Source organism: Schistocerca nitens, chromosome 2 (genome assembly GCF_023898315.1).
Source record: "Schistocerca nitens isolate TAMUIC-IGC-003100 chromosome 2, iqSchNite1.1, whole genome shotgun sequence".
In the NCBI taxonomy this organism is placed as follows: domain Eukaryota; kingdom Metazoa; phylum Arthropoda; class Insecta; order Orthoptera; family Acrididae; genus Schistocerca; species Schistocerca nitens.
In genome coordinates, this window is record NC_064615.1 from 1,028,702,969 (window position 1) to 1,028,715,659 (window position 12,691).

Consider the following 12,691-nt stretch of genomic DNA (forward strand, 5'->3'; position numbering starts at 1 on the left):
GCAGTTTCGCTTTTGCAAAGGCTATTTAGCATCGATCCAACAAATACTGTTCAATACTTGTTTGGTGCAAGACACAGTAAGAAACTGATCGCGTCACTTTTTCTCCTCTACGAATAAATTATTTTAAAGCTGAATTATACGCTAAATTACACTGCCAACAGTCCAAAGTACTTAGTCCTAGTTCAAATACTGGCCAAGTGCAAGAAGAGGTCGCTCTCTGAGAGTTCCATACAAACTTGTAGATAGTTCAGCAAACGCGAAAATCGAGAATATACGATTTTTGCCTGCTATCGATATCGATGCTGGCAAGATATCGGTACCGGAAGTTTCGAGACTTCCGTCTGATGTAACTGTAAATTAAGAATTTTCGGATTTTTTCCTTTACTTGTACTGTGAAGCCTCGCTTCTTATCAAATTTCAGCCGGAGTGGCTGAGCGGTTCTAGGCGCTACAGTCTGGAACGGCGGGATCGCTACGGTCGCAGGTTCGAATCCTGCCTCGGGCAGGGGTGTGTGTGATGTCCTTAGGTTAGTTAGGTTTAAGTAGTTCTAAGTTCTAGGAGACTGATGACCTCAGATGTTAAGTCCCATAGTGCTCAGAGCCATTTGAACCATTTCTTATCAAATTTCATGTTACTATGTCAATGGGAAGTTCGCTGCGGGACCACGGACTTGAGTGCGTGACATAAATTTGAACTTGATAAGTCTACCTGTTCCTGAGAAAAATGTTTCCAGACAGTCTATCAGACACAGATAGACAGACAGACGTACAAGAAAGTGATCTTTTAATGGATCCATTTTTACCAATTGATGCACGAAACCATAAGAAAATGGTTAAAATGAAGGGACAGAGGCCTGCTGTCTTTGCAGAGCAACTATATAAGTGAAGCAGGCCTGGAATATAAGATGAGGTTTGTGGTGTCACCGCTAGACACCACACTTGCTAGGTGGTAGCTTTAAATCGGCCGCGGTCCATTAGTACATGTTGGACCCGCGTGTCGCCACTATGTGATCGTAGACCGAGCGCCACCACACGGCAGGTCTCGAGAGACGTACGAGAACTCGCCCCAGTTGTACGGCGACGTTGCTAGCGACTATACTGACGAAGCCTTTGCTCTCATTTGCCGAGAGACAGTTAGAATAGCCTTCAGCTAAGTTAATGGCTACGACTTAGCAAGGCACCAATTGTCACAGCGCATGTATCTTACGAGTCTCATTTGTATAGTCAAGAGAGATGTATCACAAGGATTGATTAAAAGTTAAGTATATTCCAAAGCTACGTATTTTCTTTATAGCAGTCATAACTTATCCTGTTCCAGACTTGACGCCAGTCGGCGTGTGTGTACGCGTGCCTTTCGGCTTCCTCCTCAGTGTGGCGTGACTAGCTTGTTACGCCACAACAAGGTTCGTGCAATTGGAAACAGTAGCACAGAAGGAGCAGGTTATAAGGACTCATACATGGACACGTCGTTCCCAGAGGCGTCGACGTAGGGGTGGAGGGGAGGGCAAGATAATTTATTCTCCTCCCCAAATACATAGAAGTACGGGCTTCCACCACTTTCCCCCAATGTTGAAGGATGCATTTTTCACCTTTTACGGGGAAATCTATTGAAAATGCATGTACATTGTTGCATGATTTGCCACGTGGAAGATGCCTGTTTGACGATTAATTAATAACTTGAATACAAAATATTAAAGTTCCACAATAATTTGAACCGACTTTCGGCTTCCTAGCCCATCATCAGATAAGTTAATGAGAAACACATAGTCCACAAAACTTGACCCGAGAATTCATAGCTGTACCAAGACATGTGACATTTTGTAAGTATATTGATACAGACACAAGCATGATGTAATACTTACAGAGACTCTGAACAAATAAATCATATATTACAATATATTAAAATATTAAAACTATGTGAGTGTATAGTATAGAAATATTCTACAAGTCAGTAATGGCACAGGCTACTGTGTCATAAGGACATCCTGGTGAATGTGACGATCAGACCGAATAAAGGGAGGGGATGAAACAAGCTTCTGGAATAAGGGTGTGGAACAGTTATAACAAGCTTATTAGCTAATGGTGAAAGGAATAATAACTGGCTGCTGCTTTAATAAGGGTGACTAATGGAACTTTGTTTGGTCTTTAAGGACCACGTCAGGACTCTTCGATTGGTGTTTATTAATGGCCATAATTTCAATGAATATTAGTTTTATTTTTCTTTATGGAGAACATCACATTTCACATCACAGGAATGATTTTCATTCAGAGCATGTTCAGCAAAGGTGGAATCTTTCTTTTTTAGTCTCTATCTCCTTTCATGCTCAGTCTAGTAGTTATAGCCCTACCTGAACTGACGAGCTATTGCGAGTTCATATCTGCTCCTGCTCTAGCCTCTGCACACGACGAGCTGTCTTGTCGTCGTTTCCCTAGCATCGGTACCAATCGCACACATATGCTTGCCCCCTGTACGGAGGCTGCGAAAAGCAGACGCGTACTATCGGTTCGTAGTGTATTGGCTTCTGGCTCAAGCACCACCACTTTCTCCCAGGGCAGCCAGATTTCAGTTTTTAAAAGAAACGACCCTATAATAGGTTAATGCGTCGCAGAAGTCACACGAAAGTTGTTGGCGAGTCATTACAAAGACCAGCTACCGGTAAAGCCTTACCACTAATTTTTGTAAACCATATCGACTATAATTCAAAACTGTTCACACAATTGCGGCTTACTAATGCTACGGCGCACAATAACGTTACATAGCTAACTTTGGCAGCCAGAAATCAGCCCATTTTCACCGGAGAAGGGTCAAGTAGAAACCTCTTATAATATTAGGCGTGCGCACTAATACGGCATTGCACAAATACAGCGTCATTGGTTAGCTAGTCTTACTGTGACTCGATCGAATTATTAATCGGTGTTTCGTCCCTCACTGGCCAGTTTAAAATGGACAAATTGTCAATGCGCCAAGTGTTAGTGATGCTCAACCTAGACTTGGTGCCCTGAGTGAAAACGACGGTAAAGGTATTAACGAATGTGTGGCAGTGACAGAAAAACACTGTTCCAGAAAAAAGTCACAGTTACCATGCCTCTTGGAGCCACCAATTATCATGGATCGATTACAGTAATATAAAATACATTACTTTTTGCAAAATTTGCAAACAAGTATTTGAAGATATTGTTATGATGAGAACAACGAATCGTCGCCAATGTGAATGACTGGTGGCCAATGCTAAACAGAAACATACAAATATCTTATTTGCATATACAGCAGGTTTGTCAGTGAAGTAGATAAGGAGCTGGCTGCATGGTCTGGACTGCAACGACTAAAATAATTAGAAGTTGTAGGTAAAAAAATAATATATTGTACGTAACTGGTGGTACAGGAGTCTTCATAGTCAGGATGAATATAATTACAAACAGAGAGCTATAGAGGCATCATATAGACCATACTTTAACTAAGCGCCTTGTCAGAGGTTGGGCAACGGCCTTGTCGCAGTGGATACACCGGTTCCCGTGAGGTCAACGAAGTTAAGCGCTGTTGGGCGTGGCAGGCACTTGGATGGGTGACCATACAGCCGCCATGCGCTGTTGCCATTTTTCGGGGTGCACTCAGCCTCGTGATGCCAATTGAGGAGCTACTCGACCGAATAGTACGGGCTTCGGTCAGGAATACCGTCATAACTACTGGGAGAGCGGTGTGCTGACCGCACGCCCCTGCTATCCGCATCCTCCTCTGAGGATGACACGGCGGTCGGATGGTCCCGGTAGGCCACTCGTGGCCTGAAGACGGAATGCTTGTTAGAGGTTGCTTCCTATCAGCTGAAGGTTATACTACTTTCGCACTTGACGTCGCGAGCAAGAATGGCCGAGCACACGCTAGGGACTTGTTGCAAGCCGCGGAGCGGTGCTAGCGGCGCTAGTATCGACTCGCGGGTCCAGCGATACTAGTACGGACCCCTAACAAGTGTGGTGTCGAACGTTGCTACCACGTATATCATTTCCAGTTATAAGTAGGCTGTTTAGGTTTTTATATTGGTGACGCCACGTAGCGCTCTATATGAAAATCAAGGACTGTGCTGTGTGCAGTCTGTGGCTGGTTTGCATTGTTGGAATTTGCTATTGTAGTGTTGAGCAGTTGGCTGTTAACAGCGCGTAGCGTTGCGCAGTTGGAGGTGAGCCGCCAGCAGTGGTGGATGTGGGGAGAGAAATGGCGGAGTTTTGAGAGCGGATGATCTGGACGTGTGTCCATCAGAGACAGTAAATTTGTAAGTCTGGATGTCATGAACTACTATATATATGATGACTTTTGAACACTATTAAGGTAAATACATTGTTTGTTCTCTATCAAAATCTTTCATTTGCTAACTATGCCTATCAGTAGTTAGTGCCTTCAGTAGTTTGAATCTTTTATTTAGCTGGCAGTAGTGGTGCTCGCTGTATTGCAGTAATTCGAGTAACGAAGATTTTTGTGAGATAAGTGATTTGTGAAAGGTATATGTTAATGTTAGTCAGGGCCATTCTTTTGTAGGGTTTGTTGAAAGTCAGATTGCGTTGCGCTAAAAATATTGTGTGTCAGTTTAGTGTTGATCAGAATAGGTAAAGAGCAAAATGTCTGAGTACGTTCAGTTCTGCTCAGCAGTTTGAAATGGAATGCCAGTTTACATTCTAAGGGCAAAAACTGCCACCACAAAAGAATTATCTGAATGCGTCGGAAAGCGGTAGCTGTGATGTACTTGTACAGATTAACAAACTGAGCTAGTCAATAACGCGTTGGTCCACCTCTGGCCCTTAAGCAAGCAATTATTCGGCATGGAATTAATTGACGGATTGTTGGGTGTCCTCCTGAGGGACTTCGTGCAGAATTCTGTCCAATTGGCGCGTTAGATCGTCAATACCACGAGCTTGTTGGAGGGCCCTGCACATAATGCTCCAAACGCTGCCAATTGGGGGGAGATCCAGCGACCTTTCTTGCCAAGGTAGGGTTTAGCAGGCACGAAAACAAGCAGTAGGGAGTCTCGCCGTGTGCGTGATGCTGTAGTGTAAGCCCAGGATGGCTGGCCATGAAGGACAACAAAACGATGCATAGAATATCGCTGATGTACTGCTGTGGATGACAACGAAAGGGATCTTGCTATGAAAACAAATGGCACCACAGACCATTACAAGAAGTTGTCAGGCCGTAAGGCGGACGACAGTCACGTTTGTATACGAGCGCTTGCCGGGGCGTCCCCAGACACATCTTTGCTGGTCAACAGCGCTCCGTTCGAATCGGGACTCATCACTGAAGACAATTCTACTCCGGTCAACGAGATTCGACGCCGAATCGATGAAACTTGACTTTGATGGCATATGTCACGAGTTCATATGCGGGAAGGAACTGAGGAGGAGAACGTTTACGGCCAAGAATTCAGGTGTGCTTCTTCAAACTTATTTGTTTGACTTCTACAACTACCGACTTACTTCATGGGATATAAATAACTTCACGCACCGGTTGGTGGTGCTGATATTGTATTTATATGCAGCTGTGTCGTTGTGAGCATTCAGAACAGCGATAAAACGCTCGCCACAAGTAAACAAATTCCAAAGTATTTTGTCCATCATAATACCGTATACAGGGTGGTCAGAAACAGTTTGAAGAGGTTGCAAAAATGTTGCAAGGTAGGTTGTGCTGAGAAATAATTCTTAACTAAAAAAACTGGTACGTTGCACCGTTTCAGAGTTAAGTAGTATTGGATTTCGCCGATCAGACTGTTGCGTGCGCTGATTCAAGCGACTTCCCTGAGACGGTGTCGTCCAACGTGTTCTTCGTTTGGTTTCCTAAAACTGAACAAGAAAGCGATACAAAAATTGGACATGGAACGGTAGTAAGGATCGAATCTATCTATCTACCTATCTACATCCATACTCCGCAAGCCACCTGACGGTGTGTGGTGGAGGGTGCCTTGAGTACCTCTATCGGTTCTCCCTTCTATTCGTCTCGTATTGTTCGTGGAAAGAAGGATTGTCGGTATGCTTCTGTGTGGGCTCTAATCTCTCTGATTTTATCCTCATGGTCTCTTCGCGAGATACGTAGGAGGGAGCAATATACTGCTTGACTCTTCGGTGAAGGTATGTTCTCGAAACTTTAAACAAAAGCCCGTACCGAGCTACTGAGCGTCTGTCCTGCAGAGTCTTCCACTGGAGTTTATCTATCATCTCCGTAACGCTTTCGCAATTACTAAATGATCCTGTAACGAAGCGCGCTGCTCTTCGTTGGATCTTCTCTATCTCTTCTATCAACCCTATCTGGTACGGATCCCACACTGCTGAGCAGTATTCAAACAGTGGGCGAACAAGCTTACTGTAACCTACTTCCTTTGTTTTCGGATTGCATTTCCTTAGGATTCTTCCAATGAATCTCAGTCTGGCATCTGCTTTACCGAAGATCAAATTTATATGATCATTCCATTTTAAATCACTCCTAATGCGTACTCCCAGATAATTTATGGAATTAACTGCTTCCAGTTGGTGAACTGCTATTTTGTAGCTAAATGATAAGGGATCTATCTGTCTATGTCTTCGCAGCACATTACACTTGTCTACATTGAGATTCAATTGCCATTCCCTGCACCATGCGTCAATACGCTGCAGATCCTCCTGCATTTCAGTACAATTTCCCATTGTCACAACCTCTCGATACACCACAGCATCATCTGCAAAAATCCCCAGTGAACTTTCGATGTCATCCACAAAGTCATTTATTTATATTGTGAACAGCAACGGTCCTATGACACTCCCCTGCGGCACACCTGAAATCACTCTTACTTCGGAAGACTTCTCTCCATTGAGAAGGACATGCTGCGTTCTGTTATCTAGGAACTCTTTAATCCAATCACACGTCTGATAGTCCATATTCTCTTACTTTGTTCATTAAACGACTGTGGGGAACTGTATCGAACGCCTTGCGAAAGTCAAGAAACACGGCATCTACCTGTGAACCCGTGTCTATGGCCCTCTGAGTCTCGTGGACGAATAGCGCGAGCTGGGTTTCACACGAGCGTCTTTTTCGAAACCTAGGCTGATTCCTACAGAGTAGATTTCTAGTCTCCAGAAAAGTCATTATACTCGAATCCGTGCCAAATGCTGAGCAGTCTCGTTAGCTATCATCTTCGTTATGACAACTACGGATACTAATATTGCATCTGCCAGGCCGCTTGAATTGGTGCGCACTACGGCGCGACTTGTTAATTTTGGAAGTTAGGCTGTTGTGGGTCTTATTTAGGGCTGAAGAATATTTTGATATCCACCTCCCTCAAGAGGGTGCACACTGACGCAGTTGCGTAAGGACTATCGAACACTAATTTACTTCGGCCCTGCCGCGCTCGGTAGCCGCACGGTTTGAGGCGCCTTGTCGCGTTCCGCGTGGCTCCCCCCGTCGGAGGTTCGAGTCCTCTCTCGGGCATGGGTATGTGTGTTGTCCTTAGCGTAAGTTAGTTTAAGTTAGGCTAAGTAGTGTGTAAGCTTAGGGACCGATGACCTGAGCAGTTTGGTCCCAAAAGATCGTACCAGAAATTTCCAAAAATTTTACTTTGGCCCTCATACGTATACTTCTCATAAACACAATTGCTACAGAAAGCCCGCATCTCGTGGTCGTGCGGTAGCGTTCTCGCTTCCCACGCCCGGGTTCCCGGGTTCGATTCCCGGCGGGGTCAGGGATTTTCTCTGCCTCGTGATGGCTGGGTGTTGTGTGCTGTCCTTAGGTTAGTTAGGTTTAAGTAGTTCTAAGTTCTAGGGGACTTATGACCACAGCAGTTGAGTCCCATAGTGCTCAGAGCCATTTGAACCATTTTTTTTGCTACAGAAATTATGTAATAACACCTCCAAAATATGTGAGCAGCGAAAGGAAGTTAAGCTCCGGTCAAGAATAAAAGAAGACAATATGCGAAGCTATAACAAATAGATTTAGTTGCGTAAGAACAAAATTAAATCTTGATCTTGACACAGAATACTGTAGTGGCAGGTTGTACAAAACTAACGACCATGAGCAAGAACTGTTGCTGGTTGCTAACAATACATGCCTGTATGTCTAGTCTGACTAAAGCGAACGTGCTGTTGGACCTACTGTGAGTGAACGGCCATTAGTACTAACGTAGAATTTGTCTAGCTCAAAACGGTGTTAGTCAACACATGGAAAAGACGTGGATTTTCATGCAAACAGACGGGCGCTGACTGCGGGGCTATTTCAGATGACAACAAGGTAGCAAGTGATGGTAATGTAGCATAGAATTTCCTATCTGTCGATTCTGCGACACATTACGAAAGCCGCAGACGTATGGCGTGAATCTGACTGGAGCATGGTGGCGATGTCGAAGCTGCGAGACTCGTCAGCTGCCCAGCGTCCCGTCTGCCGTACTCCGGAATGGAACACGATTAATTGCGGCCACGTGAAGAGTTAATTTTCGACTCGGCGTCTGGAAGAAATGAAGAGACCGTCCAGAAGCGAGTCCGAAATTTTCTAGCTTTCGCGCCACAACACAGACAGCACTCCCGTTGCTCTCGAAAACTGGCTGTCCTGGCATAGCAACAAAACCGGCACCAATCATGACCCCGTAATAGACGCTCTCTGGTCCCACTATAGAAACGGAAAAACGCCCTGCGCCAATCTCAGAGCCAAAACAAAAAGTGACTTTGAACGTGGGCAGACATCACAGTCCACCACCAATCACAGGCCCCACGAAGTTCGGGCGCAGGGCAACTCAAAGTGTGGGGTGCAATGACCAGACATGGGAATTTGCTGGTCTATGTGCGGTGCTCTCCGACGGACGATTCGCAGAAGCAGTGCTGGCGCCGCAACCCAGCACTCTGCCATATGGCAACAAAGCAAGGCTTCTAGCAAGACAGAGAGGGAGCTGTAAACCGATTTGGCCGGCGCCGAGCCGGGGCAACCCGGTTGTAACTTAAAAGACGGCCTGTGACAGTGAAGAAGCCCTTCGCCACTTTGACATATTGTCCTTGGTTCCGTCCAGGAAGGTCCCAGACTCACCACATTCACGTGAGCCCTGGCACTCTACCTTGGCCGAATGGGGTCTTTCATTCACCCTTCAAATTCAATGCCAATGGATTCGGAAACAGCGTACTATCTGTTTTTTTCTAAACAATTATTTCTCAGCTCGGCCTACTTTCCAAAACCCTTACAAGCTCTTCAGACTGTTTCTGACCAGCTTGTGTAACGATATTGCTCCCCCCCCCCCCCCCCCCCCACACACACACACCTTTCCACAATAAAGTTTTCGAGTCGGCAGCCCTGGCAGCACTCCAATATAACTAGTCTAGACCACGTAATTGAAGATAATTAATTCTTCTCCCATGAGGTAATTTAAATACAGAAAATGACAGGACTTGGATTTTGTAATGACTGGTGGATAACGATAGTCGACTGAACTATCTATATCGCAAATTTATTATCCCATTCACCTTTATTGATAGCATGAACTGAGTAATACAATTAATCGTCATTTCAGTGAGAGATACATTGGGAACTTGGAAAATTTTGATTCTCTCATGAACCAAATAAGCACTAATAACCTCTTTCACAAAATTGGCGCATGTGCCTGTAGTTTGCACAGATACAGCATAATTTGAACAATAAAGGTAATATAAAGGAATATTGGAAGTGAACAAATGTTTATGGACAGGTACATTCAGAGGAGGTGAGATTCATGCACGTCTGCTACACAGTGCAGCCTACAATCAAACTATCTTCAAAACGTGGAAGGATATCTGTCAACGAAATGGCTCAGGATAAAGGCTCTATCCTGACTGATCGCTTTTGACCTCAGAAATCAGCGGATGTGGGGAAGAACTGAAACTAAAATGCCGTAAACAAAAATAATCTTAAAATATCAGGTAGTCCAATCAAACTGTCAAAAACAATATCTGTATGGGTATTTATAAAGCGGGAAATTACGTTTTGAAACACACAAAACTAATATTCACTCTATATTCAGCGGACAGAGAACATTCGCCCAGATAGTTGAGTGCGTTAACATTGTGCTCTCAGGATTCGAGGACGCGAGCCTGCGCCCTTGACGAGGGCTGGTGATCTGGCGCTTTCCCGCTTCCAACTAACAATAAGTAAATACCGGGCTGATATCCACGCCCACCCTTAGATACAGGCCACGCATACTGTAACCTACCCGCATGAAACTGGAAAGTCAATGATTATAAAAATGTATGCCAAATGTTGTCTTCCCACAAAAGTGAATGATAAAAATGAGCCCAGCGTAGCCTCCTTGCAAAATTAAAGAATAATAATGGCCCAAATATAAACTCCACACAAAAGTTAAGGAATGAAGTTTGCACATTAAACCCACAATAATGTTAATTAAATAATGAACCATTAACTGAATGTAACGTCTCAACAGAAATAATTAAACCTGATAAATCATATAAGGGCAGCAACGCTGACCTTCGGCCCTGTGAAATAATTAAACCTGATAAATTCTTACCTCAGTAAAACTGTGTCTATATCTGCTCTTATTTTTCGGCATAGCTCTGTGCAATGCTGGCGTATATTTAATTTTGATTCTTGGAGGAAATGCATAAAAAAATATTCTTTAAATTGAAATAAATGCTTTTTGTTCAAAAGAGTGGAAAAATTATTTAAATTAATATGATTACTTTTCTTTAAAAGATTTACTTTATAAAAAATTATTATTGGGGCATTTTTTTGAACAAATTAATTACAATTAATATACGTTATTAGCTGAGCGCAATGCTGCTTCATTACCTTCTACAATAATATACATATCGTCCACCACATTCCTGACCAGACTCGTGGGCAGAGCACACCGCGGACGCATGCCGACTCGCCACACACAACTGTATCCGACTTCTACTACAGACAGAGTGCAACTCGCAACCGTTCCTGCCGACTCGGTACACGCAACTGAACTCTCGCGCGGTCAAGCGCAGACTAGCCACGATAAATAACTCTCTGGTCAGAGATTCTGTCATGCCTCGCCATCGCTGGTAATGAATACATATGAAACGTACGCGTTTCAATACATTTAGAAAACGTTCTCACGCTAGAACATAAGATGTACTCTGGACAGAGACAGATGGGGTACCTAGATTCCGACCCGGGGGGAAGTGGTGGCGTCAGGAAGGGGACCTGGCCACCAGCTGTCACTAACATTCCGAAATCCAGTATCAGAAGCGGAAGAAAAAGAAGAAGATTTGTCCGATTTGCAGCTCCTTGTGTTGGCCGTGTTTGAAGTTAAAATTTTTGGGATTTGAGGTCCGCTAGTTACGCAAAACATCGTTTTCTTCAGTACCCAAACATGTTTCGGCACCACTGTGTTATCATCAGTTGCTTTTCGTTTTTATGTATTCTGCAATGTGAACATTTTTGTTACATGATTATAAAATTATTTGCATTTTTAGTTCAAACAACAGATCGTTTCTTTTTGTAAATACATTTACATTTGGTGAGCATGAATTTTCTGGACTAAAAATGGAAAAAATTTTATAATCATGTAACAAAATTGTTCACATTGCAGAATAAATAAAAACGAAAAGCAACTGATGATGGCACAGTGGTGTCGAAACATATTTGCGTACTGAGAAAAACGGTGTTTTGGCGTAACTGGCGGACCTCAAATCCCCCCCCCCCAAAAAAAAAAGAAGATTTGTCGAGCAATGAACCTGTGCCTAAGCGACTATCTTACACCGTAAATTCAGTCTCACAAATACCATTTCACTCACTACCGCACACGTAAAAGTGGCAACGTGGCATTATGATACACGAGAATGGTGAATAAGCAGTTTATAAAGCACCCCCTTATTTTCAAAGTTCGTATATTACGAAGCACAGTTATTATCACAGTTTTTTTTTTTAAAAAAAAGAGGAGGAGTCCCTCCATGTCCGCACTGACATGATGGCCAGTTTAAAAGGTCTACTGCCATCTCTGCACAAGGGTTAGTTTCCACTAAAGTGAGGTGTCGCAGGATGTGGGTACTGCCATATCTGTGTATGTCTGCTTAAGGTTAACCATAAATATACGCGCTCATTTGGAGATAGATTGGGTCTAAAGTCGAATGAAGGGTAGCGGTTTGAAGGGCAGAGGGAAAAATGTGCCAAGGCAAGCGCGAAGGGAAAAGAAAACCTCTGCGATAGTTAGGTCGGGTAGTAAGAGCAGCAGCGGATGTCTTGCTGACTGCGACAGTTCATGTAAGCGTAGGTTATGTTAATAGCGGGTATCGTGAAAGAAGATACCGTGTCAGTGCCATTAGTCGTTATAATAAAGGAGTCCGGTGCGGAAGCGCACTGCGTTGCCTTGCGCCCTCTGCTGTGCCGTGTCGTCAGTGACTTGGCACAGCATCATCAGGCTGGTGGTGAACGGCGGCAGCTCGCTGTTGGTCGGCGTCCCCTGTTACTGCGCGGCGCAGTTCTGCCGCAGCAGCTCCTCGAGCAGCCCTGCTTGCTCGGCGTACTGCACCGCAGTTTCATCGGAGAACTGCAGACCGTTGCCTCGCGCATGCGCGATGTAGGCTGCCCTTTTGACTTCTCGGTCCATTGCGGGGGCTGCCCCCACGGCGCTCGGCGTCGCTGCCGATACCGTTGGGGCGGTGGTTGTCTTCTTAGCACCCTTCTCCTGCGGCGCTGCTGGGGCGGCCGGTGGAACAGGCACCCGAACGCCCTTCTGCGAGGG